General features: G+C 45.2%; 1 protein-coding gene across 1 annotated transcript in view; it reads right to left on the minus strand.

Moving 5' to 3' along the window:
- RGN (regucalcin) overlaps positions 1-6,084 on the minus strand; it is a 157,102-nt gene extending 151,018 nt beyond the window's left edge. Inside the window, exon 1 of the mRNA XM_069636621.1 lies at positions 5,947-6,084. The gene's annotated coding sequence lies outside the window, so the exon portion shown is untranslated. The remainder of the gene's footprint in view (positions 1-5,946) is intronic.
- Between the last annotated feature and the right edge of the window lie 18,884 nt (positions 6,085-24,968).

Raw genomic sequence — 24,968 nt, forward strand, 5'->3', positions numbered from 1 at the left:
ATTTGACATATAATAAATACTACGAGCTCCAAAATGCTGAAGCCTGTAGTGCTACGTAAAGTGTGCAGTGGACCTCTGCTGCACCAGTCTGTATGCAGACCTGTCCACATTGGCCTTTTGGTGGCCCCCACACCTAACACCTAGTGGTGAGCCCCCCACCAGCCATGGAGATTCACCGGCTTGGGGGGAAGGGATGCAGGCAGCTCCAAGGGGAAGGGGCTCCTGGCAAATGGGAGAGTGCGATAAAAGGGAGGGCATGCTGGGTTAAAGAGAATGGCAGAAGGACATTGGCCGAATACTGGGGCAAGGTGTGAGGGGCTGTCCAGAGGCAAGGCTGGATAGTGGGAGGCAGGGAAATGTTTATATGCACAGGTCTGGGGAGTAGTAGCCCTCTTTGTTTGCTGAATTGGATGGTGAAAGGTGTAGAATCCCTGAGTAGTACTGCTGCTGCCTTTCCAGGTAAGTTTGTTCTTAAATAACTTACATTTACTTTTGTTTCCCATTTTGCTTACTTATGGCAACTTATTCAAAAGTCACTTCCATCGTTGGAATTGTGCTGCAGAAAGACCAGGGCATATTGCCTTTGTGATGTTTGTGTGTAGTGAAGCATTGGGGGCAGGGCCTCCGCTCGCCCCCTCAATAAGCGGTGCTCAGATGCGCTATGTATATGCATTTTTGAAAGCCAAATAAAGCACAGCTCCTGCTCCCCCTGTGAAAGCAGTCGGGTGGTGCCGTTCTGCGTTGCGTGCAATAGAAGATATATTGGAAATATTAAAGTTAAAGGAAATGTTCCAAAAAGTCTGGTCTGCTCTCTAACTTTTGCATTAAATGCGCCCTGTGGGTAGCCCCCATCCCGCTCATAACAAAAACCTGCGTGGGGGCTGTAAATCTGGCTACCTGCAGAACGTCTGGCTCTTCGGCGAAGGCCTCACAGGGCTGCCAGGTGCTGCCCCTGACCTCAGTGACATCGGGCCCGCCTCATCGCTGACCCTGTGTGTGCTGGTGCTTGACAGTTTATTCTTTTATGTATCATTTTAAGTAGATATGCTATGTTTACCATGAACGTTACAAATTCAAAAAAGGGCCATGACTACCTTCATTAAACGCTACTTCTATTTACCCTGTTTTTAAAGTACGATATCTGCACTGGCGACTGTCTCATTCTGAAGAGCAGAGCGAAGAAGGCCGGTGCGTACCGAGGACAAGCGAGGGGGTAGGGAGTGAGGAAGCTGGAATAGTGGGCTTAAGAATACGAGAGAGGCGCAATAGAGTAGGGTGCAGCGGGGGGAGAAGAGGGAATGGGTGAGGCCTGTACGTACCTTGGCTGGCAGGATTAAGTGGAAGGGTGAATGAAGGGAAGAGATGGAAAGTAGGGTACTTACCGAGGGTATAGGTGGATAGACGAACAGAGGTGGCTTATATGTTCCTTTCGTTAGTGACAGTCTTGGTGGGGGAGGCGTTGTACAACGAGGGGCCAGGTGGATCCATTTCAAGAAGGATGGTACCAGCAGGAGGTGGTGAGAGGAAGAGGAGAGCTTGGGTTGTATGTAGGGTTGTAAGTTGTGATTGTTAGCGAGAGGGTTTGATGGAGTAATGGTTTGAAGAGGAGGAGCTTCCTTGAAAAGTGGGTTGTCTTAGAGGCGCTCGTGCTGCCAGCACCAAGTAGGTGGGTAATGGGTGAATCAGTTCACAAGTAATCAAGGGAATTGTTGGAGGGTTATGAAGGTGTGTAGATAGCTATGTTGGGACTTGGAAGGACTAGGTGGTCAAGGTATGTGTGACCAGGGGGATTGTAGCGTCTCGTATTGGAGGGGGTTCATGTAGTGAAGGACGAGAGGATGGGACTTTTGGGGGAAATTAAATGGCATTTGTGCAGCTGGTGATCGCGAAGTGGCTAAGCTTGACGAGGAGAGATGTGGGGCGGGTGTATGAAATTGTGATGTGTTCGGCAGGTGGCAATTATATTAGTGAGGGTAACTAGCTCTCAGTTGCTGGAAGCATCGGGTGACTTGGCCGAGTTCGGCTTTTTTGTGAGACCAGCGGTGGAGTTTGCATGCAGACGGATTGTGAGCTTGTTACAACAAGGCAGTCTGGGGTGTAAGGTGTTTATGTTGGTGAACAGTTTAGAGAAAATACGGGGTATTCTGTGTGGGTGCGAAAGAAACTGCAGTGAATTGTTTTGGTGGTGGATAGACGGTCCGTATCGTTGGAGGTGTTGCTGTGTACGGAAGGAGATGGATAGTTTGTGTTTTAAGAGTGAGATGTTATGACGCTTGCAGAGGAGATTGCTAGGTGGGTTATTTCTTTGATAGATTGAAGGTCTCGGTGTGAGAGGGAGTTATCTGCTTGATGTAACGCCGGTGAGTACAATGGTGTCAGGGTCTTGAGGAGGCGAATGCGTTGCCTCTGTATATTGTCATTTGTGCCTCGAATAATAGTTGTTAGGGTCTGGGTTTATCGGTGTCCAGAAGGAAGGGTTTCAAAGTGAGTTTTTGGTTTCATTGAAAATACGCCAGCGAGTGGTTGTATAGTGTGTACATTTGAGAGGTCATCGAGGATGGGATGGAGCGGAGGGGCTGGATGTTCTTAATAGTGAATGCTGGTTAATGATGGCCTGGAGTGTGTTTTTGAAGCGTTCCAATGGCTGTTGTCTCACTCCCTGCCTCCTCTCTGCTCCTTGCACGCAGACTGCGCCCCATACATAATTGATGTGTGATGCCCCTGGTAGATAAAGTTGTGCCTGTGCAGACCTTGCTCCCCAGAGGCATGCAGGCCTGAGCAGAAGTAAACTTGAGGTCCCTGCGCATGCATGCAGAGAGCTGCACAGACCACAGGCTTTGCCTTGCTCTTACCTCGGCAGAAGAGGGCAGAGCAGGGCATCAGCGAGGCAGTGCCCTCACAGGAACATGACTTCAGCAGGAGCACAGCTGCAGAGCCACCAACAAATCAATGAAGCCGTGGTCGGCTTTCCTTCCCTGTATCCCTCTCTCTATGTCCTTCCCTGAATTCTCTTATCATCCATATTAGTGTACCCCATTACTGCAACCTCTTGTACGGCTACATACAAGTTATAAAAAAAGTGAGCGCACACCTGCATGCAGATATGTACCCTATGTGTGCAGAGGTCGTGGCATTTTTCCAAACGGAACCAGAAGTACCTGGACCAGGATACAGACCCCACTAACACAACCCTCAATTTTCTGCATACTCAACCCACTCACAAAACCATTTCTATCCCAGCAATCCCCACACACTTTACCACACAGCATCAACACATAGAGTGAACCTATAGCACACGAGGCCTCACCCGATCCGATACTTGCACCAAAGCCCAGCACTCTGTGTATACCAAGCTGAAGCTGCCAACAGCACACCACTTCTCCCACTCTTCTACTCCTCTCCTCCTCGACTAACCCTATCCGCCCTCATCCTGTTTACAGATCCGCCAGAGCGCCTGGGGACCAATTCCGTTGGCGACGGTGCGCTATATAAGTACCTATAACATAATATAACATTTCCAATGATATGGACATTTCAATATGTAAAGTACTGTTGTGACATGTTGCCAGAAAAGGTGCAGACAAAGCTCAACCTGTTGGCAAATCTCTTAGTTGAATATTGTTTGAGCTTAAAGCCGTCAACAATTATGTCCTTGTATTGTGTCTTCGCAATACTAATGATCAAAATGGTAAAGCAGTGGTGGGGCATAGAGAGGTTGCGCAAGCGGTCAGCCTTAGAAAATGCACTTTGAGGTAGTACAGTGACCCAAAAAGTTTCAATCCACTTGGGTATGTCATCAAACTGAAAAAAAGAGAAATTGTTTCCATAACCTCTTACTCCACTTACCCCACTTTCCCGATACACGGGCAAATGCCTGCTCTCGGTAGGATTTTCTGACGGATAGGAAAAAATGGTTCCATGTGTTAATATCCACGCAAAAATATCGCGATACAAAAATATCGCCGTATTTTTGGGGCGATATTGAGCCATGGACCCTGCGGGGGACACCACCCGCAACCCCAGCATTATTTTTAAATGTATGGGGGACACCCCCTAAACTTACGCTCCCACAAATTATCCCCCCCAAAAATATTGTCTATGGCAAGACAAACAACCATCGATACGGCAATATTTTTGGTGTGGATAATATGTAGGGATACCGAAAATATGACAGGTCAGGCTGTCAGATTTTCCTACCCCGTCACTTTTTCCTACCCCTGGGTGGGTTGCCCAATGCCTGCTGTTGGTAGGATTTTCTGATGGGTAGGAAAAAATGACAGGTCAAGCTGTCAGATTTTCCTACCCCGTCACTTTTTCCTACCCCTGGGTGGGTTGCCCAATGCCTGCTCTCGGTAGGATTTTCTGACGGGTAGGAAAAAATGACAGGCCAGGCTGTCAGATTTTCCTACCCCGTCACTTTTTCCTACCCCTGGGTGGGTTGCCCAATGCCTGCTGTTGGTAGGATTTTCTGACGGGTAGGAAAAAATGACAGGTCAGGCTGTCAGATTTTCATACGCCGTCACTTTTTCCTACCCCTGGGTGGGTTGTCCAATGCCTGCTGTCGGTAGGATTTTCTGACGGGTAGGAAAAAGTGACGTTGCACCGCCCTGCTGATCTGGGTGCTCCCAGATCAGCATGTGTAACCTGGGGCCCCACCAGGCCACTGCCGCTCTGTGTGAACACAGAGCAATTGCTAGTCCGGGAATCCCAGGCAACCGATGTCTGGCCGTGTGACCACGGCAAGCAGGGTGACACCTGCACCTGTAAGTGTTGGCTGGTTGTCCCCAGCAACCCTCGGGCTGGCCAGTGTGCCTGTGAGCCAGCCCGCAACTGTCCAAACGGAAGAGTATGCTGGGGTGCCCCCAGCGCTGGTCTGACTGGCCTGTGTGACCACAAGTCCAGTCACAACATATAACATACATGCCAAGATTATCCATTTAATTCGGGAGACTGTAGTCCAGTCCTGGTTTTAATTTTGCATTCTGGTGACTTCTAGTCCTGGGTTTATAATGGGGAAAGCCTGGACTACAAGTCTCAGAATGCAAAGTAAAATCCAGCACTGGACTAGCGTCTCCAGAATGCAATGGATAATGCTGGCATGTATGATAAAATATCATTCATCCATTAGCCAGGTTGTAATTTTCTGCTTTAAATTACAGGCTGTTTTTTTACTTTGACCATCACAAAATATTAAAGAGCACTCAATGCCCGTCTACGGATGATTCAGAACAAACCTATGGTCTGTTATTAGCTTGTGTCTTCTAGCCACTGTAGCCAGAGTACTAGATACGTTAGTAAACAAGGGATCCATCCGAATGCTGTAACAATTGGTCTTGCAAAATACAAAAACAATTCAAATATAGAGAATTAAAAAAAATAAGGGAGAAGCCAGTCCCTGCCTTGAGGCTCCCGGAAACCAGAGTTGGAGGGCTAGTTGGAATGCTGGGGAATTAGCAGTAAAGTGAACACGGTTATGATGTTTGCGTTTCACCACGCCTATAGCAGTCCACCATTGCCAACATGGCCCATTCCAATCTGTAGGTGCTTATCCAGTCTTTTTTTTTCTTTGCATTTTGGGACTTGTAATCCGAGTTTTAAAATGGGAAAAGTGGAACTACAAATCCTAGAATCCAAAGAAAAAAAACCAGGACTGGACAAGCACCTACAGAATGGAATGGATCATGTTGGCAACTTTGCCAGGCACTGTCTCTTTAAAAGGCAGTTCTAGAGGGGCATTTCAATTTCTCTCTCTTATCTCCTTGGGACTTCTTGGGGGCAGGGGGTTTACGCTCCTTGTGCTCTTCTACTCTGCAGGTTAAATCTTACGTATTCATTACCACACGTCGCAAGAACATCCGGTTAGTGCCCTGCATGAGTCACATCGTGAAAGATCTGCGAAACACACTGCGTGCACAAACACTCGCCTCGTTTCTGTTTCACACTTACCGGTTTGGAGGCTGGACTAGGCGAAGGTTTTACGATTTATAATGATCTGCGCCGCAGGTACTAACATCAAGCAGGTTGCAGACAAAGGACGGAGTTAGCAAATTACAGCTTTAATCTGGGCAGCCCATGTGAATTTGTCATGTGCCTTCTAAACAGGAAGTGTGTGAATTAACCCTTTGCCGTTCAGCACGGGCTGCTGTTTTCAACTTCATGTGCCAACTATTAGGACCTCGTAGATGAGGACAACAAGATATGGAAATACCTAAACTTGTACGGAGAGGGGAGGGGATGAATGAGTGGGAGGGGAACATTGTGGATTGAGGTATGGAAAATGGCTGTAGGCAACAAAAGGTGCAGGAGACAAATGTTGTTCATTATAATAGCAGTCTAGATGTGTCTATGGCATGTTTCTTAATTGCTTTTAGGTATGTCTAGAAACAGTTTCAACAGTCTGGCAGATATTTTGCATAAGAGTTGGGACAATGGCAGAAAGCAGATGATATGTAAAATGAGATGGGCATTTGTTTCGTGAACTGTATTTCAGCATAGCCCACTCTTTTTCATTATCCCTTTGTTATGTTGTGTTGTGGTGGCGTGTGCCCCTCTTCCTTGTCCGAGTCCTCACATTATTAGGCATCATGTCTTAAGGACAGTCACCCATTTGAAAACGGCATAACACACTTCTAGGCTAGCCCTACAGCGTAAAAGCCCCCAGCCAACCACACATCCCTCCTAGTCACTCTCTCCATTTTAGTGCCCCGCTAATCCCCACTCATCCATCCTCCAGCTCCTTCAGTCTCTATTCCATTGCCTGCCTTAGAGTTTAAACCTCTCCTCACACAGGATGTAAATGCTGATATTGATGCCAGGCTCCCTCTCCTGCTTCCAGCCCCTCTTGATGTCCAGCTTCAGTGGTCCTTGGGTGGGATCTGGAGAAACCTGACAGGGACATGATGGGCGCATTCTTGAAAAAAAGAGAACGCTTTAGCTTACCACCCGTAGCCACAAAAGTGATGAGTGGAAAGTTTTGAATGAATCTTAACCTCTGGCATTGCTCTCGGCAACCTTCCACACCAGTGTTTTTGCCCGTCTGCGCCATTACAAAAGGGGTCCAGGCATATGCAAATCAGTCGGGTACTGCCACCAATGGTAGCAGCCCAGCCCGAACTGCTAGGCCAGGTCCCATTTGCAGGGAAACACAAGCAACCCCAGACATGTTTCGGTCTTGTTGGGCCTCCTCAATGAGGTGCAGCATGGTTCCCTATGGCGCAGCGAGCAAGTTACCCACGTCTGGGCATACCCTTTCTCACATAGTGAGACAAACTGTAACCACAAAGTGATGCGTGGAAGGTTTTGAATGAATCTTAACCACTGGGTCCCATGCCTGCTGGGCCTAGAGACCCAAGCTACTCCTCGCTGATGACGCCCAACAAGGCTGAAACATGTCTGGGGATGCTTGTGGTCTCGTGCAGGAGAGACGTGACCAAGCAGTTCGGGCTGGACTACCCCTTTGGGTGTGGGACCAAGCCTGATTTGCATATGGCCTTTTCCCTTTTGTAATAGCTTGGCAGAGCAATGCCAGAGGTAAAGATGTATTCTAAACCTTCCAGCCATCACCTCTTTTGTTTTGCTATTAGCTTACCACAATCATGCAGGAATCAGAACTGAAGGACTTTTCTGCCCCTCACGGATACAATCTCTACATCACCGCCCCTCCTATGGCACTCCCTCCTGTGCAGAATATGAGGAACATCATTCACAAGGACCAGCAGGAACCCGAGTAGGCTCCCATTCCATGGGGCTAGACATGGCTTTATCACGTCGAGGGATTTGGGTCCGAATTCCCTGGCACGCTCAAGATAGACTCATTGCTACCCTGCTTGTCTCTTCATAATCTGTGGCTCACTTCTTGCCAGTCTTTGACCTTGCTACAATGTATCCTCTCATAAAGTTCACTTTGTGGTGGTTGTTTTCATGTCCCACTTTCCATTGAATTCTTTCACGCTGTGCTCTTTTCCAGAGGTTGCTTTCAAATGGGCACTTTCCCTTTTGGCCTTCATCAGCTATAAGCTTTGCCCACAAAGTTTTATTCAGCTCTGTATTCAATAAGCTTACGTTAGCTTGGTTTCAAGTTTTATTTCAGCTCAACATTCAATATACGTAATTCAGCTTTATTTCAAAGTTTTATTCAGTTTGGTTTTCAATATACTTCTTACAGCACTTTCTAGGAGCGCCCTGGTGTGGAGTGACTTGCCCAGACGCTCACTGGTCCTCAGCGTTCCTCTCCGATGACTCCCCTTCTTCCTTTCTGTCTCACAGGTCGGCAGGCCGGACTCAGCGAGCCCTGTTTGCACTCCAGATGCTGTCTTCCACACGCCGGCAGATCCACTGCATCGGCAAGGACGCTGATGGCGTCCTTCCTTGTTTCTGCCTAGCTTGCAGCGCCAACTGCTCTTTCTCCAATACGGAGGTTCCCACACCTGTGGCTTAACGGCCCAGCTCCGCCATGTGCATCCTGGTTTCCTCTCAGGTTCCACTACGGTTGCCTCCTCACGTGAAGGGTCCCCTGCTGGTCTCTCCCACACAGGCCCCACTGTTTCTCCCTTTGCTGCTCTTTGGCTCTCTTTTTTTTATACACCTGCAACCACATGACAGGTTGCAGGATGGGTCTTCAATTGGGTTTGCCTGACCATAATAAAAGGGGCATGCCTGACCTTTAAAGCACTATACAGGCATCTTCAACCGAGTACTAGTGTGGTGAAATTAGGGTTTAGTGTTCATCACTCCTAGTCGCCTCTTCCTCGTCCCAGGGCTGTCGGAGATAAAATGTGGGGAAATGTGGGAGAGATTTTACAATAGCCTATAAAGGCTGGGGGAAGGTTAGGTTGGTCTTCAGTAGGGAAAGGGGTATACCATGTCTCGCATGCAGGCACCCCACTCCCAATTCCCAAGAACCCTTCATTCAGGTGATCCTCCCTTGCCTCTCCACCCCTAGAGTCAGGATCCAAGAGTGATGGCCTTTTCCTTGCCACCTAAGAGGAGGATCCTGGGGGAGTAGGAGTGAGGATACTCCCAGATTTCTCACACGCTCCACTCCCACTTCACCTCTGCCGTCAATAATGGGCTAATGGCGGTGTGATATCTACATAATTCTCGATCACTTTACGCCTGTTTTTGGTAAATCAGAAGAGAATTCATAACTCGCGTGGATTTGTGCGGTTCTTCAAATTCAGTAAAACCTCATCCTTCTTTTTTTGAGGATTAAGGCCCTCTTTGATATTATGGCCTGAACAGTTCACTTTGGTGCTGCACCACTTTGGTTTCTGAAGAGATAATTCCTTAATTGTGTCAACATGTGGCATTTCTCCAACAAGTGATCTTCTACTGTTTTAATTGTTATTAGTAGGACATCTACATAGACCAAGTTGCCTCTTTCTAAAAAGTCGGGCATCGTTTTATGTTGGAATATATTGAATGTGTTCCCAGTGTTACCCAAACAGTGTACATGTCCATCCATGCTGCTGCCCCCAAAGGTAAAGGCACATTTATGTTGGTTTTCATGGAGTACAGGAACAGTCCAATAACCATTTGTCAAGAGCCAGTATACTTTAGAACCTTGTAGGTGTGCAAGTCCCTGATCGATGTATGGTAGATGCCACCTTGACATGTACGCTGTCTTGTTCACGTCCCTCAGGTGTGCACAGACTCTACATTGGCCATTGGATTTTAATATCTCTAATGCTGGTTTATTCAAGGTGCTATGAGTCGAAGAAATAATCCCATGAGATTCCACATTTTTAATAATCTTTATGAAGGTTTCCATGGAAGTGAGAGACAACCTGTACTGTTTCACAAATACCGGTCCTGTATTAGGGTCCATTGTGTATTTCTACAGTCATATGGTTTGACAGAGAAAATGGACTGGCAATCCAGAAACACAGGTCTCAATTGTTGTCTCTGTTCATCTGTCTCACAGACATCAGCCAGACTGATCTGTTCTTCGACCATCCCACAAAATCCTGGGAATATTTCTCGAGTGACAATTTCTGAAGTATCTTAATATTTTGTGGAGAGATCTCTATTTATCGTATCTACCTGCATTGTTACGCGTAACATTTTTTTCATCTTCCAGTTTATGTCCTCTAGTCCATGATCATGCAGAGCATAAACCATAACATTCCCCCCTATCTCGAGTAAAAGCAGTTTCTGGTCTAATGCCAACAGTTGTGCTGTAACAATCCTCAATTATTTGACCGGTGATAGGAATTATGTCCATTGGAAAATGTTTGGAATTAACAGCCATTCCAACAGAAGTTTCTTGAAACAAAATATTACTTTGAGGATCATTATTGTAAACCAATATTTGAATGGTATCATCATGTGCAGAGAAAGTCCTTGTTGCTGAAAACTATTATTTAAATTAATAAAAGCTTCTTTATTAAATGAGGTTTGTCTTTTTCTGATCTATATTGGTAAAGTGTATTGTCGATTATTTCCACAAATAGTCACGTTTTCTTTGATTTGAACTTCAGCATAAAGTAACAATTGAGCTGACTGAAATGCATTCTAAAGAATAATTAAAATCCATCAGACCCCCCCAATTCTAGACCAGAATTTGTTGTTAATAAAATCTCAATTGATTGCTAATCACCAATATAAAAATGAAAAATGACGTCTCTTACGCCCCAGCAATTATGATTTATTAATTTGGTTCCAATTGTGATCTTCAACAGATATCTGCTAGTAATAAGATGTTTTGACTCCATCATATCAATGCCAGATTCCCATTGATTTAGTACCTCCACTAATTTGAATAGGGAACAATAAGAACTCTTCTTTCCTTTGAACAATAACTAAACTGCTTATTTTATCTCCTGAATTGTCCCCTGGTTGATATAGATGCTGGCTGGAGGCCTGCCGTCAATATAACCTCATGTTTTCCATCCCGATTGGAGAACCACTCATTATTTAGAGGAAGATGTGTTTTTAAAGGTTCAATGGAAATCCCTTTTCTATCATCCTTGTTCCTTCACAGATATGATCATGATGTCAGAAGCTTGAGTGTTTTAGAATAATTTGCACTGGGTCTGGATGCTTATGTTTAATTGGGATTTTCACAAAATGCGATTGGGATTTTCCTTTTCTCTGTCTTTTACTTGAGTCCACTTTCCCACATCAGAGTCAACGCCACTACTTGAACTCCTCCCCCTGTTGAAATATTTGCTCTTCCTGTCATAAGGACTGTAAGAAGGTCACCTATGTGTTCGATACATGGGTTTTCTCTCTTTTTTTCCCCTCAATTTCTCTTCTGGGTTATGGGCCCCAAATCCTTTCTGAGGGATTGGAGCATATGGTGTTTCTGCTTGTTGCTCAAAATCAGTGTTCTTCCATGTACCTACGTGTTCTGGATTTCCCTCGTAGTCCCTGGGGTCATACTTTTTTTTTTTAGGACGCCCTTCTTGGTTTGCATGTCTTGTTTGTAAAGGTTAGCCAGATGGTCAAAATAGTATCTCTTTTGGATCATATGTTGTGGTGTCAGGTTAAAATGTCAAACATTTGGTCGAATTACAAAAATGTCAAAAAAATTTCGACTTTTTTTTCGAATGCTTTATTTTTTTATTTACATGGTTTTTTTTGGGTTCCGCAAGTAAAAAAAAAGGGTTAAAACAGAAAATAAAATAAAAAGGGGGTTGAGGGAACCCCCCCATTTCGAACAAAAAAAGACATTCGAAATTTTTTGTTTGACATTTTGACTTTCGACAAAATGTAATTCGAAAATATCACTATAAACCATATGTTGTCATTCTTGTTATATCAACTCATGTTGCTACACATCTTGATATACTAAATGTGCTGCTCTCCCCTACTTTCATCTGAAGGTCTAGACATGCCTCTGTATCTGACAGGGAACCCGACTCTTCTATTCTCTCTGCGGTAGAAACAATGTTGTTTCTAACACTCCCCCTTTCTTGACTGTAACCTGGTGTAACAGATCTTCTAGCATTTCTCAGGGATGGTTTTGGGCAATAGAGAGTTAGTCTCAGGAATTGGAGAGGGTGTCACGACCCTCGCCCAAAACCCCCTCTGGCAAACCCATTGGCCAGGTGGAGTCAGGACTCGGCCTCTAGAGCCTGGCATCCTCTTCAAAAGCCCTCATGGGGCCAGGCTCATACACCATGAACAACAATGTGCTTGGGAACTACTTTATTGTATTGTCAGCCAACATGGAGGCATCCACATAGCTTGGTTCCTAAGAACCAAGCTATGCGGTCTAGTGTTTTGAGTGTGGCAGGCCTGGAACTACTTTCCCTGGTACTACTTTACCTGGGCTATATAAACCACACCCTGACTGCAGAACATGCTTTGTGTTACTTTGCAGTTTGCAACATGACACTCACTGCGTCCAGCTATTCCCTCGAACCTCGGAGAAGCAGAACCTGCAAGGAGACAAAAGGAACATCCTTAGCAGCAGCATCTTACCTTCATCTTTAAACACTCGCAGCTACTGAGAACAGCTTCCTCGAATCTGCACACCTCCTGGACAGAACGACCTGAAAGAGGAAGATAGAGGAAACATTAAAGAAATCTGTAGAGACATTTACAAATTACGAACTGCTCAAAAGGCTTACCTGGCTGGTCGCCTCTCAGCTGGCACCACTCCGGACATTCCACTCGCGCTGAAGAACACGCGACCTACAAGGAAGGAAAACACAGGTTAGCAAAGGCAAGACTTCCCAACCTTGCGGTTAGCGCTTACTTACCGCATCACAGCGCTCTTAAAGCGCCATCATTTACCAGCGGGGCGCAACCAAGCCAGTTCGCCGCGCTGAAGCTCTGCATACCTAAGGGAGAAAAAAGAGACGTTTTAAACAAAGAAAGGCATGTAGGATAGCAACAAAACTAAAGAACAGCAATAAGACCTACCTGAACAATATCAAACAGGCCGGCGTCAGTGAAGTAACTGGACCGCACTCGCCCATGAAAGACAACATGCCCCTGCAAAGAAGGCAGGACGGAGAGCACGCCTAATTCTACCACAAGGCAGAACCTTTCCCGCAGACCACATCAGGGCAAAGCTGAGAAGCATACCAGCGAGTAACCCAGCTGGGTGGCGTCCCTGTGGATACCAGGTGAGCGTAACAGAGGGGGTCCCTTCTTCCATGAAACCTATTGCTCTCTGAACTTTAGCTACTGATTCAGAACTCAATTTATTGTCCTTATTTGCTTTTCTTAATTTACCATTATTATTCCTTTAAATTCTCATTTGTTGTTTGCATTGAACTAATTGTTGGCCCTCTGCAGTTCTGAACATTTTGACCTTGCTCTCCTCTTAAAAATAGAAATCCAAATAATTTAGCAGAATCCAATATGTGGCTCACATTTAGTTCTATTGTCTTGCTATCTTAAATAGAAGCCCTTTATTCTGGGTAATGTCTATCCTTTTCTTTGAATGGTGTTGTGACTGATTAATAATTAGGTCTATTTAGAGAATGCTGACATTTGCATTCCCTGTCTCAAGAGAGCTGAGCCATGCATAATCACAAATCTTAAGTTTACCCAGAGTTCAAACTAAGTTGACCATTTCGAGGTAACATGTAAAAAAGAAAAACATTTTCTTTGTGTAATTTTTACTATTGCTGACAGTTTAATAAAGTGTAGGCTTATCACCAAATTTAACTTAGAACATTTAATACACTCTTACCTCCTTGCAGAATATAAAAATATAATGTGTATACGTCTAAATGTTTTTCAAGCAACATGATTGTATACACACAAACTCTTTTGCACTAGCTATTTACATTTTTGAAAGACAACACTAGCTTTTAACATTAGCTAACATGATATAAAGTAATTCAAAATGCACATTGAATAAAATGCAAAATTTTTCATAAAACAATGGATTTCTGCACATCAGAACTCCCTGCTCTTGTACTTGGATGACTGGCTGTTCCATATTCCTTCTCGGGATCAGGTCTTTATGGACACCAGGCTGGTGTGCTCTATCTACCTGAGTATCAAATGGCCCCTAAACAACCAGAAGTTGTTATTGATGCATAGCCAGACCATTGACCTTATTGGAGGTATCTTCTAAGACTAGAGTGGGCTGACTCTCTCCCCTCTGCCCTCTGCTGGACAAGACTAGGACAAGACACTCATTTCTCTGAGTTCCCAGGGCACAACTCAGGGATATCTCTCTGATTCCATTGTTGTCATCCCCTGGCTGAGACATGATCTAAGGCTATTGTTGATTAATCTCCCCCCACTACTGCGAGGCCTTCTCAGAGAAGTATAGTATAGCCAGTGGATTCTGTTATGTTATTGGGCATTTGTAGAGTGTTTTTTACCATTGGTATGATTCCGAAGCACTGTGGGTTGAGCGCCCTTGGGGACCACAGTCCAGGTCAGTGGAGAGAGTAATGTAGTAAAAACATGCTTGGGTGCAGGCCTCCAGATAAGGTGCGTACCAGGCCTTTTTACGCATGAAAATCTTGTAAATACGACAGCTTTATTATTTTCCTGTGTACATTTACACACAAGTTTAGAGCAGAAGGCAGTGCAAAAGTCAGGTTACTTGACAGAAGCCAGAATGCTTTCAACATTTAAATATATACAGGAGAGATCAAATGGCCAAACATTAGAGAAATAAGGAAAGGTGTATTCTGTCACAATGCAGAAGACTGCCACATAGTAATGATTTCCATACGTCGGCTGGATGTCACATACATTTTACTCTATTGCAAAGGAGAAAAGTCATTTTTACTCTCTTGAAATCACATTTACGCTCAAAGTTTAAAAATAGGGAGTAAAATACTCCCACCTCAAAATCTTATCTGGAGCACTGCTTGGGTGTACTCGGTATGTGTGAAGCCAGTGTGGAATAAGTGGTGTACAGCTGCATACTAGTGCTAGGTGTGGTGTGGGGGTTGTGTGAGATCAGTAGAATGTATGCAGCAAGGCCAATGGACTTGAGTATCAGCATTTTGGTGGCGCTGGAGTTTGTTAATGAGATTATGTGTGGAGCTAGTCTGATTCCAAGGGGTATAGCTGCGTTCTAAAGACTGCTGAGGTGATCGTGGAGGTGTAAAGGTTTGTGTGCGGTTAGGCCTAATGAATTGAGGGGTATAGTTGCAGTCTATTGTTTGTTGTTGCAGTGGAAATAGTTAGTATAATGGTGTGTTTGAGTGTCTGTGTGCTTTGCAGGGGGACCCTGTTCCCTGATGAGCTTTCAGTGCCTGTTGAGAGGGTGGTATCTCCCTTTGTGTTTCGAGCTGTTAGGTTAAGGTCATCCCTTTGTCTTGTTGGGTCAAATTGCTTTGGCAAAGACTGATGGGCGGTGACAGGCAGATCTGTCCCAACTCATGTCATTACTGTATAGATGCTAGAGATGCCTTCAGTTGGTAGTTCTGCTAAATAGATTCTCCGATAGGTAGTTCTGGTAAACACATTCCCATATAGTTGGGATTATCAAAGTGCTAGACGGTCCTCGGTATATAATTCTGCTTATGGATTTCCAGATGAATAGGATTAGCAAGCATGTGCATTTCTTGGACTGATAGCGTAGTGCATAATTGCATGACGGTGATCAAGCTCATAACTGCTATTAGTGCTTGGGTATGAGTCTAGCACAATTGGTTCACATTATTGGAGATATTTATCTATAGGCCTCAGACGGTATTCCAGGTGGATGAAGGCAAGGATTCAATTCCGTCATGTACATAGGTGCTACTATGATTCAGGTTTCAAGTCAGAAGCAAAGGCTCCAGATAATGAGGGTATATGTCATCTGCCTGAGAGTCTTTAAAAGGGTCCATATTGAGCGGATTACCATGCCATTTCTTGGTCGTGGTGGTAAGTCGAGTGGTCAGGGTGTTCTCTTATGTGTTTTTAGGCCGAAGAGCCAGGTTGTGAGTGCCTTCCAGAAAGCCATGTAGTCTTCGCTGTGTCTAATGCAGGGAGGCAGGGAGTTCCACAAAGTTGGCACCAGTGTTGTGTAGGTGGTCCCTCCAATCCTGGCCGAAATTGTAGGTGAGGTACCAGAATCCCACCATCGTGATGACTGATGCAAGACAGATAGGTTGGGGGACACCCTGGAGCAGCTCCACATTCTGGGGAACTGGCTGGTGACAGCCTTTGGCATCTCTGCCATATCCAGGGAACTGACTGCACTTTGGGAAGCTATCTATGCTTTGTCTCGCTTCCTGAGATGGAAATATGTCTTGTTCTGCACAGGCAACCAGGTGGCCATGATATTTATCAATTGCGAGGGGGGGAGGGGCAGGCTCCTCTTTCTAGAAGGTGGTGGCTCGGGTTCTGTATAGGGCAGAGAACAATCTTCTCTGCATTGGGGTGACCTATGTCCCAGCAATCCTGAACACCAGAGCTGATGCTATCATCCACCAATTTTACTTCCTCGGTGAACTACTCTGTCCTTCCAGACTGTCCACCTTGCCTGCTCCTGACTGGGCTTCTTTGCTGTAGTCCTGGATGGACAGCCTCCTTCCCTCCTCTTCTCCTGCTCTGGGGAGCCTGAGGTGTTAGGGTCAGAGGCCTTCTCCTTTGCATGGCCGGATGCCCCGCTCTATCCTTTTCCCACCTTCCCACTCATGCAGAAGCTCCTTCTCAGGGTCAGACTAGAGAAGTCATGGCTAATTCTCATAGTCTCCAGGTGGCCAACGAAAGCGTGGTTCGCTTTGCTTCTCCTGCTATCCTCCATAAGCATCGCCGTTCCCTGAGCCCTCCACCTCTCATGAATGCTGTTTTTCCAATTCCAACTTTGAGGCATCTCCAGTTGACAGCCTAACTCTTGAGAGGCTAGGTCTGGAAAAGTGGTCTCTCTGCAGCACAAGCAGCAGCAATCCAGGGCTTCAGGATAGTGTCCACTCTTGCCTCTTATGTACTCTGGGTGCTTTCTAGTGCATCAAATCAGGTTTGAGTCAGTCGAGCTTGTTCGACGGAATTCAGAAATGCAATGCAATTCAACAAACGGAAACGACGTGAGGCTCAAAGAAGCTTGGGACATGCAGTAATGTTCGAATCCACATGGTCTGATTGGGTGTCGCAATGCGTGAAAGTGGTAATTAGACTTCAGCCATGAGCTGGCTTGACTGGGTCCAATGATGTGATGCAGTTCGACAACGGCCAAGGTTCAAGGCTCTGAGAAGCTTGGGACAGGCAGAGGATGTTCGGATCAGCACTGCTCGAAGATGCTCAAAACGGTTCAAAGTGCAGAGGAAGGGTGTACCAAACTTCAACTTCAACTAACTATTAGGCCAAATTCCAGCTGAAAAAAAGTGATTCCGCTCTGGTCAAATGTTTTGTTTATTGGCTCCAGGCAAATAATTTGCATTCTGATTTGAATGCAATAAAACAACTCGGAGAGGAAAACATAGAGTGCAGAATACAAAAGGCAATGGAATTAAATATTGTTTGATTGTATTCCAGATTAAATATAATTAGAACAATTGTAAACAGTCAAACTGCGCCACACCAAAGAGTTCAAAAAGTACAAGTGTGCTATTTTTTAATTCATGCAATGAACAGCCTGACACGTGTTTCGAGCATAGCTCTTCCTCTGAGGCATGAAGTCTTGTCCAAACTGAACCACAAGTATGTGGAATATGCAATGATGTATGCTTCTAATCCGGAGTCAAAGCGTAGCTTAATTATTCTGCAGTTACAGATGCACAATAATTATAAGAGCTAAGGCAGCTCTTTGCCATTACTTTCCCTTTATGTATGTTGCTTCTAATATCCATTTAATAGAACTAGTCCCAGAAGCCTCTGGCTTGACAGGACAGTGTTTGCTTTGCTCTTCATTTTGGCTTGAGGTGCATTCTTCGTTTATATTAACTTCATTGATTGCTATAACTTGCAGTGATCCAAATATCCGTCTTCTACACGTTCCAATCCCTCAGTCACCCATACCCCTCATACTCACCAACAGGCCTCACACACATCAATTCTCCATCACAATTTACACTCCCAAATCCCTCAATCTGCCAGTCATGCCCATAATCCCTAGTAGTGCCACACTGCCAAGTTGCAACTAGCACTCCAGTCATTGCCACGCTCCCAACTCGCACCTTAGGCTCTCCATTTTATCTTGCAGTCTCCCGTCCTTCATTCTTTCTCTGTGGATCTTTGCCCCAGTCTCACCCTGTTTCCCCTCTCTTGCGCCTTCTGCATAGTGTGTCCTTTCTGCCAGTCTATTGGGCTCTCTCTCCCATCCTCTCCCTTTCGGCCCAGTCATCCCTCACTGACCCATGGCTCCCTCTCCGGCCCAACGGACTCTCTCTAGTCCACTGCTCCCTTTATCTTCTCCGACCTACTGCTTCCTCTCTGCACTGTGGCCCATCACACCGTCTCTTCTCTCTGGCCCATCGTACCCTCTTTATTCTCTATTTCATTGGCCCGTCTCTGCTTTCTGGCCAGTCTGCCGCTTTCTGCCCCATCAGCCCCTCTCTCCCTTTCTTCTGTCTCTGCCTTTTAAGTGTGACTTTATTCTTTTTTTTAAATGTAGATTTTGTTTTCTAAAAGAAATCTGTTTTCGTAGGTATATTTTTCTTAAATAGCCATTTTTGTGGCGGATTGTTAAAAAATAGCTGATTTTATGTTATATGTAGCGGTCGCGAAATCGCTATTAGCTCGGGGGGTCTGACTATGCCCCAAAAGAAAACGTGTGGGAGATGAGAGCTTTCTCGCATGTGGACATTTGCTGGAGTTGTGGGGTGGGGGTGTTGAATAGGGTAAGATATAGGAAAATACCAAAGAGCATTGAATCCTTTAGTGTGGTGGAAAGGAGTTGTGGTAAGTGAATGTGGATTGAGATTTGGTTGACTTGAGCGATTGCTGAGCAGCCAAGTACCCTCTTAGAGCTTGTTGGTTTCGTGTGGATTCAGTCACATGGCAGGCTTTCCTATGTGTGATTACCCGTTGTTCAGCCTTATTTGCCTATCTGGGAAAGTCGTTGCCCACTGTGACCTATGGGCGAGGGAACCCCCCCTTTTAAAATAGTAGGGAAATGGATTCCGTGCACCTAACATGTACTCGCGAGTTGTGTCCTGCATTAGTGGGCAGAAACCATTTCTACATTTCTATGTGAGCTGCAAAGAAAGTTCGAAACTCACTGTGCCACTAAGATACCTTGCAGCTCGGAAGAGACTGCAATGTATGAAATTCACAATGGCAATTGCAAAAAGCAGTATCCATTTTGTTCATTGTAAACTAGCACTTTGCATTTGTAAGGCCAGACACTTTGAGTAGTCGCCATTTTGCATATGCAACATCCTTCTGTATAGTTGGTCCCTGCTTTTTCGTTAGTGTTCTGTTTTCTTGCTTGTATGCTTTAAATAAGTATGCTATGTTGGTTAAAATGTAGAGGAATGCATTGCACATGGAATGTCTTTAAAATTGTGCTTTAAATGGTTTTTAAAAGTTTGTTTTTCAAAGTTGGAACATGATTTATTAAATAAAGCAACTACTCGCCTTTATATTTGCTTCGGTTGGGTATCTAACAAACTGTTTGGTGTTCAGCAAATTCTACATATGCTTTTAGGTACACCCCTAGCTTAGAGTACCAAAGGCAGTTCCGTTGGGTTTTTTAATTGATTGAAAGGTATTTGGAGCACTTACAGCAGCAGAATCTTCTAGAAATTGCAGAGAGATCCAAAGGCAGTTTTATTTGGTCTTTGGGTTTCTGCAAGATTCCCCACTGGGTCTCTGAGGAGATAGGTAAGTCTGACTTCTGCCCTTTCCATCTAGAAAGGTGCCTGGGACACTTGCATAGCTTGTCATTTCAACAGTTATGGGGACCAGTGTCCAGCAGTAGTCAAGACTTTCTACAAGCATCTTCAAATGTTCCCCTGTAGCGGTTATGGGGAAGGTCTGCACCCTTCTTGGATGCTCTTCACCCAATCACTGAGGACTTCGACCAATCATTACCCTTACAAGGGGGCCCCAGTGAATTAATGCAAGAAGCTTCAAGAAGATGATTCCATAAATAAGATTCAAAGGCGATTGCCCTTAGGGAAGTGTGGGTCTCACCCTCGTATAAAGTCATGTTGACACAGTAGAGTGGTCATTGCAAGCTTTCTGTAAGGCGCCAATCCTCGATGTTGTTACAAGGGTTATTGCTTGTGTAGTCAGCTCCCAGAGTGATTTGTCTGCAGCAAGTTGTGGGAGGGGGGAGGAGGGGTGGGAAGGAAGTGTAGCCTAGCTGCATTATACTGTCCCCCTCTCATATCAGCCTGCGAACTAAACAACTCCAGTAATGATCTCCCTAGTATGACTCCCTATAGAGTTGCAGTGATCCCTTTGTTGCTCTCAGCCCTCACTCCGCACCTGGAGGAGATATGTCCTGCTCTCCCAGGATGGTGTCAAGCCTTCCCAGCAGAGAACAAATAACTTCCTGGGCAAGGTTTACAATATGTTATGGTTGGGCAACTGAAGACCCGGCGCAATATACATAGCTTTGCTTGCTACTGCAAGTATCACAGGAAACGGGTTGATAATAAAATTACATCTAGTTGGGTTTTGACACTTTTAACTGTATCTCCTCATATGCTACTATGTAAAACTAGATCTGTTTCTATATGTGTTTGTAACCAATCTTCTCCACCAGGCCTCAAGCTTATGCAGGTAAAAATAGTTTAAATCATGGGTGACCACTGTTAAAGGCAGCACCTGGCTGATGGAATGAATTTGATTCCAACAGGCAGTTTCAAGAATGCACGTTAAACTGTAGCTGACATGTTGCCAAATCACATTGCACCTGCCTGGTGTGTCAGTAGACAGGGCCCAGCAAATCACACATATGAACTACAGTCTTTAGTGTGGAGCATTTGGAAAGCGAGGTCTGTTCAGCAGAGCTCAGTTTCTGAGAGAGAAAACCAGCATCCTTTCTGCATGGCAAAGATAAAAAAAAGCTGATGGTTGCAAATGTTTGCAGGTGGCATTCTGTCACACAACCCTCTTTCCCAGGGTGGATATTGCTTATGTACTGATTGGTATTTACAGGAAGTTCTGTGTGTTTGGTCCAGCCCTTATACTCTACCATTTTGGAGGCGCATTCATAGGGACAGCCTGTAATTCTTTCATGTGGTTTTCAGTGGAAGGCCTATCCCTCAAGTAAGATGGCTAATAGTGTGAGGATTGGGACGAAGAGGAGTAAGACTCAGTGTTATGACATAACTGGTAAGTAATCTGGGCATTTCTTTATACCTACCTCATGTCTCCAACCTGCAACCTTCTTTATGTTTTGTCTCTGACACAGATTCACCAATCTGTCTAGTGCCCTGCACTTCTGCTCATTCTCATAACCTTCACTTGCAGAAAGAGATCTAGTCCTTCACATTCCACTAACAGTGCCCTAAATATATGTTACATGCTTTGATAAATTGTTTTATGAACCCTCATTGATCTCCAATAGAAATAGAAAATACAATTTCTAGCTGGTCTGGGCAGGTCCTTCAACACGTTTTTGTAAAGTTTTCATCTATTCTTTAAGTAGTGGCCACTGGTGAATGATTTCATTGGAGGGGGGTCAATATTTCCCAGTAATGCGTGCGAGTGACCAGGTTTAGCAAGATGGCTCCAACCAAGAGGCCTTTGTGGTGTTTTCCCACTGAGAAATGTTTTTAAATAATGGATTAAATGATGCATTTTACAGCACACATGTTTTGAAAATGTGTGTAGAAAGCAATATAATTTACAATTCGTTTTATATGGTAACACCTGGAAAATAATTCCAAATATGCCAGGTTATGAACAGTACAGGGGAGCATTTGCCAATACATTTTTGGGGTGCCTTTGCACAATAAATATCCCATTGTTATTAAAGTATAAGAAGACATGCTCACTGAGCCAACATATGTCAGCATTCCCATGTAATAACACACTCATATTGGTTTTGTCCAAAATGCCATTAATGCATCTAAAAGAGTACATGTCAATGCTGGTTTTAGAAATATAGGGTAGTATCCCAACACAAGAACAGTCTCATAGGCCAGTATTTCCACGAAACAACCCACATGTTGGCTTTGGCCATAATGACAGTAATATTGCCATGCATCGAATGAAAACATGTCCGTGCTGGCTATAACACTTCAGGGCAGTATCACCACACAAGAACCCTCAACTTGCCTTGGCCATAACGGAAGTAATATTGCCATGCGTGTAAGGAAGGCATGATATCAAAAGTACGACAGACACAATAAAGTATAGTTCAAGGGTGTTTATTGAACTTTGGATGGGTTGGAAAAAAAATGCCAATCTAATTCTAACGATGGGAGCAAGTTACAACCATCAAATAAAAGAAGGAGCGGAATTGGGAGCTGAGTTGAGGAGCAGTCTGCAGCAGTCCGCTGCAGACGCGTAGCAGGAGTCTAATGGAGCCCGAAGTACGCCCAAGGACGAAATCCGCCAGGAAACCCAGCACAGCTTTCACACACCCGTCACAATCCAGTAAAATGAACAATGACTTTGTGGAGGCGTGCGAGGAAACTCCAAATATGCCAACTATGCCGACCATCCAAAACGGGATGATCCCAACGACGTCTAAACTAAATCACCCTATGCCACAAACAACGGAGAACCAAGTTCACACGCCCGCTTAGTCTCTAAATCCAAGAGAAACAAGAAAAAGCGCATGCAACCTTACCGAGACCAGCAAGGACTTTTGCCTGGCGCCCGCAACACCAGCCGCAATGTCAGACGACTCCCGTGTGATCGGGTCGGAGCCCGAGTGGTCTCTGGGAGCCATCGCGGGTGAGAACCATGAGCGGAGGACCACGGAGACTGGAGAACCGGTTAGGAAGCCTCCCTTTCCCCCACCAGCAGCCGCGAGCAGTCCCCTACACGCCACTATGGCGAGCGTCCTTGGTGCAGGAGCTGTCGGAGGACGGCCTCTGTCCGAGGCCTATCGGAACGCCGGAGGTGGGGCGGGGCGAAGCGAAGCAGTCAAAGGACCGCTTTCACAAAATGGAGACGAAAGACCGGGGCCCGCGAAAGAGGCTGGCGAACATGGGTCACTGCCCCCGCTAGTCAGTGGGGGAAAAAGCCCAATTTACCACGCCCCCTCCTCCGGCAAAACCTGCAGGAGGGGCAAAGAGCTCTAGCCCACAGAGACCCTCAGAAGCAATTTCCTCCGGCAAAATGAAAGAAAAACCTGCGAACCCAGTTATGAAACTTCATAACACAGATCAGTTTCGAACGGGCCCAACAATAAAGTCACTGATACACCGGCCGGAAAAAGACAGACGCCTCCGTACCGCCCGCACAGCCCTTGATCCCTTCGACCCCCACGCAGACAAATCTACCGACTAGTCCCAAGGAGCAGGACTCTAACACGCCCAACAACTGCGTGATCACAAGCGCGTCGATAGAAGAGATTTCCCATCCAGAGTCAGCCAAAGATTGTGAAAATTCTGCAAACAACTGAGGAAGAACAGCCAAAATCAACACAAAAAGGTTCAAAGAAAAAAAGAAAGAAAACGAAAACAAAAAAAGATGCAAAACCGACAAAACCAAAAAAGTCAGTACCCAAAAAAGGGTTGGGAAAGATGGCAAACGAACCAAAACCTGTTCCAAACGAGTACGAACTTGTCAAAGTGATCAAAAGAAGGAGAAAGCCTAATAACGCCCTACCAAACCCCCTTCTCTCATACCCCTTAAAGGCCTTCTTCACACAACAATACAAAAGGAAATTAACTTCAGAACTAGAAGTCTCCGATGCGGAGTTGCTGGAAATAGCACATGACCAGCCCCCAGGTAGCAAGCAGAAAATCATGGACTCAATTTGGACCCAAAAAACTGAATTAACTAGAAGGACTGCAGCTCCCCTGGCAACTCTGGAAAAAACAAATGATAACCTAGAATCAACACATCCACAAACGACAGCACATCTAGTACTCAAAAAGCTCTCTGAGAAAGACCAAGCAATGGACACCATTACTCCACCTCAAAGTTCAAACAACGACCAAGATCAAAGTTCTTCAAAAGGAGTGAAAGAGCGAAGATATGCATGGACCAAACCACATCTGGCGATAGGCTTACTAAAGACGCCGCCATCAACGACCCTGGACGGAGAGGCGCGCCAACACGGCCTTGAATTACCAAAACAAAGACTCTCCAAAAGCCAAAAAACGACAGACCACGACCATAGTGCGTCGATGGAACACCAAAACCAAGATCCTTTGATACCACAAAAAAGGTTTGACAATACCTATTCTACGCCAAAAAAAAGCTGCCTCAGGACATAGCAGCAGGAATGCAGAAAGCCACCCCAAACAACAAGCCGGACATAATCACAATTATGTCAGCAATGTCAGTTGTACTAGCACCCTTCTGCAAATTGTACGAGGCGATAGAAGAGATTCGAGACAATACGGCAATCCTGACAAACATGATTACGAACATTTCCCACGTTGATAGCTACGTAACGGCGATTGAAGACCTGAAAAACGGGCAAACACAAATGCGGAACACAAATGCGGAACACAAGAATCGAAGAATTGGAAAAAAAGATCACCAATTTGGAACGGCTTTCCGACGTTCCGTTCGTTGCACAGGACAGGCCATCAACGACGCACTTGGATCATGACCGGCTGTCAAAAAAAATCAATATATCCTGCCCGAAATTAGCGCCGGAACTAAGCCAAACCAAAGTGGACCAAAACAAAAACAGAGACTTTGAAAAAACAAGGGTCAAAACGGTACACTCAGTATCAACACCCAAAGAACCGATAGCACTCCCAACTGAGACCCAAACAGAAGAAATCATCATAATAAGCTCCCCACGAACTGCAGAAGATTTTATGCTAGACAAAGTCCTAATGAACTTATCACAACATATGAATCACAATGTCTCAATCAGTACAGAAGACGACCTTACGCCACGAAGAAAAAGCAAAGAGACGCCCAAGAGGGACGATCTCACCAAAGAAATGAAAGAGAAGCCCCACCTCGAAACAAATAGTGGAGGACCACAAGAACAGCAACATGTTAAGACGCCCAGGAGAAAAAAA

The sequence above is a fragment of the Ambystoma mexicanum genome, chromosome 7p (assembly GCF_040938575.1).
Source record: "Ambystoma mexicanum isolate Mex_15411 chromosome 7p, UKY_AmexF1_1, whole genome shotgun sequence".
NCBI lineage: Eukaryota > Metazoa > Chordata > Amphibia > Caudata > Ambystomatidae > Ambystoma > Ambystoma mexicanum.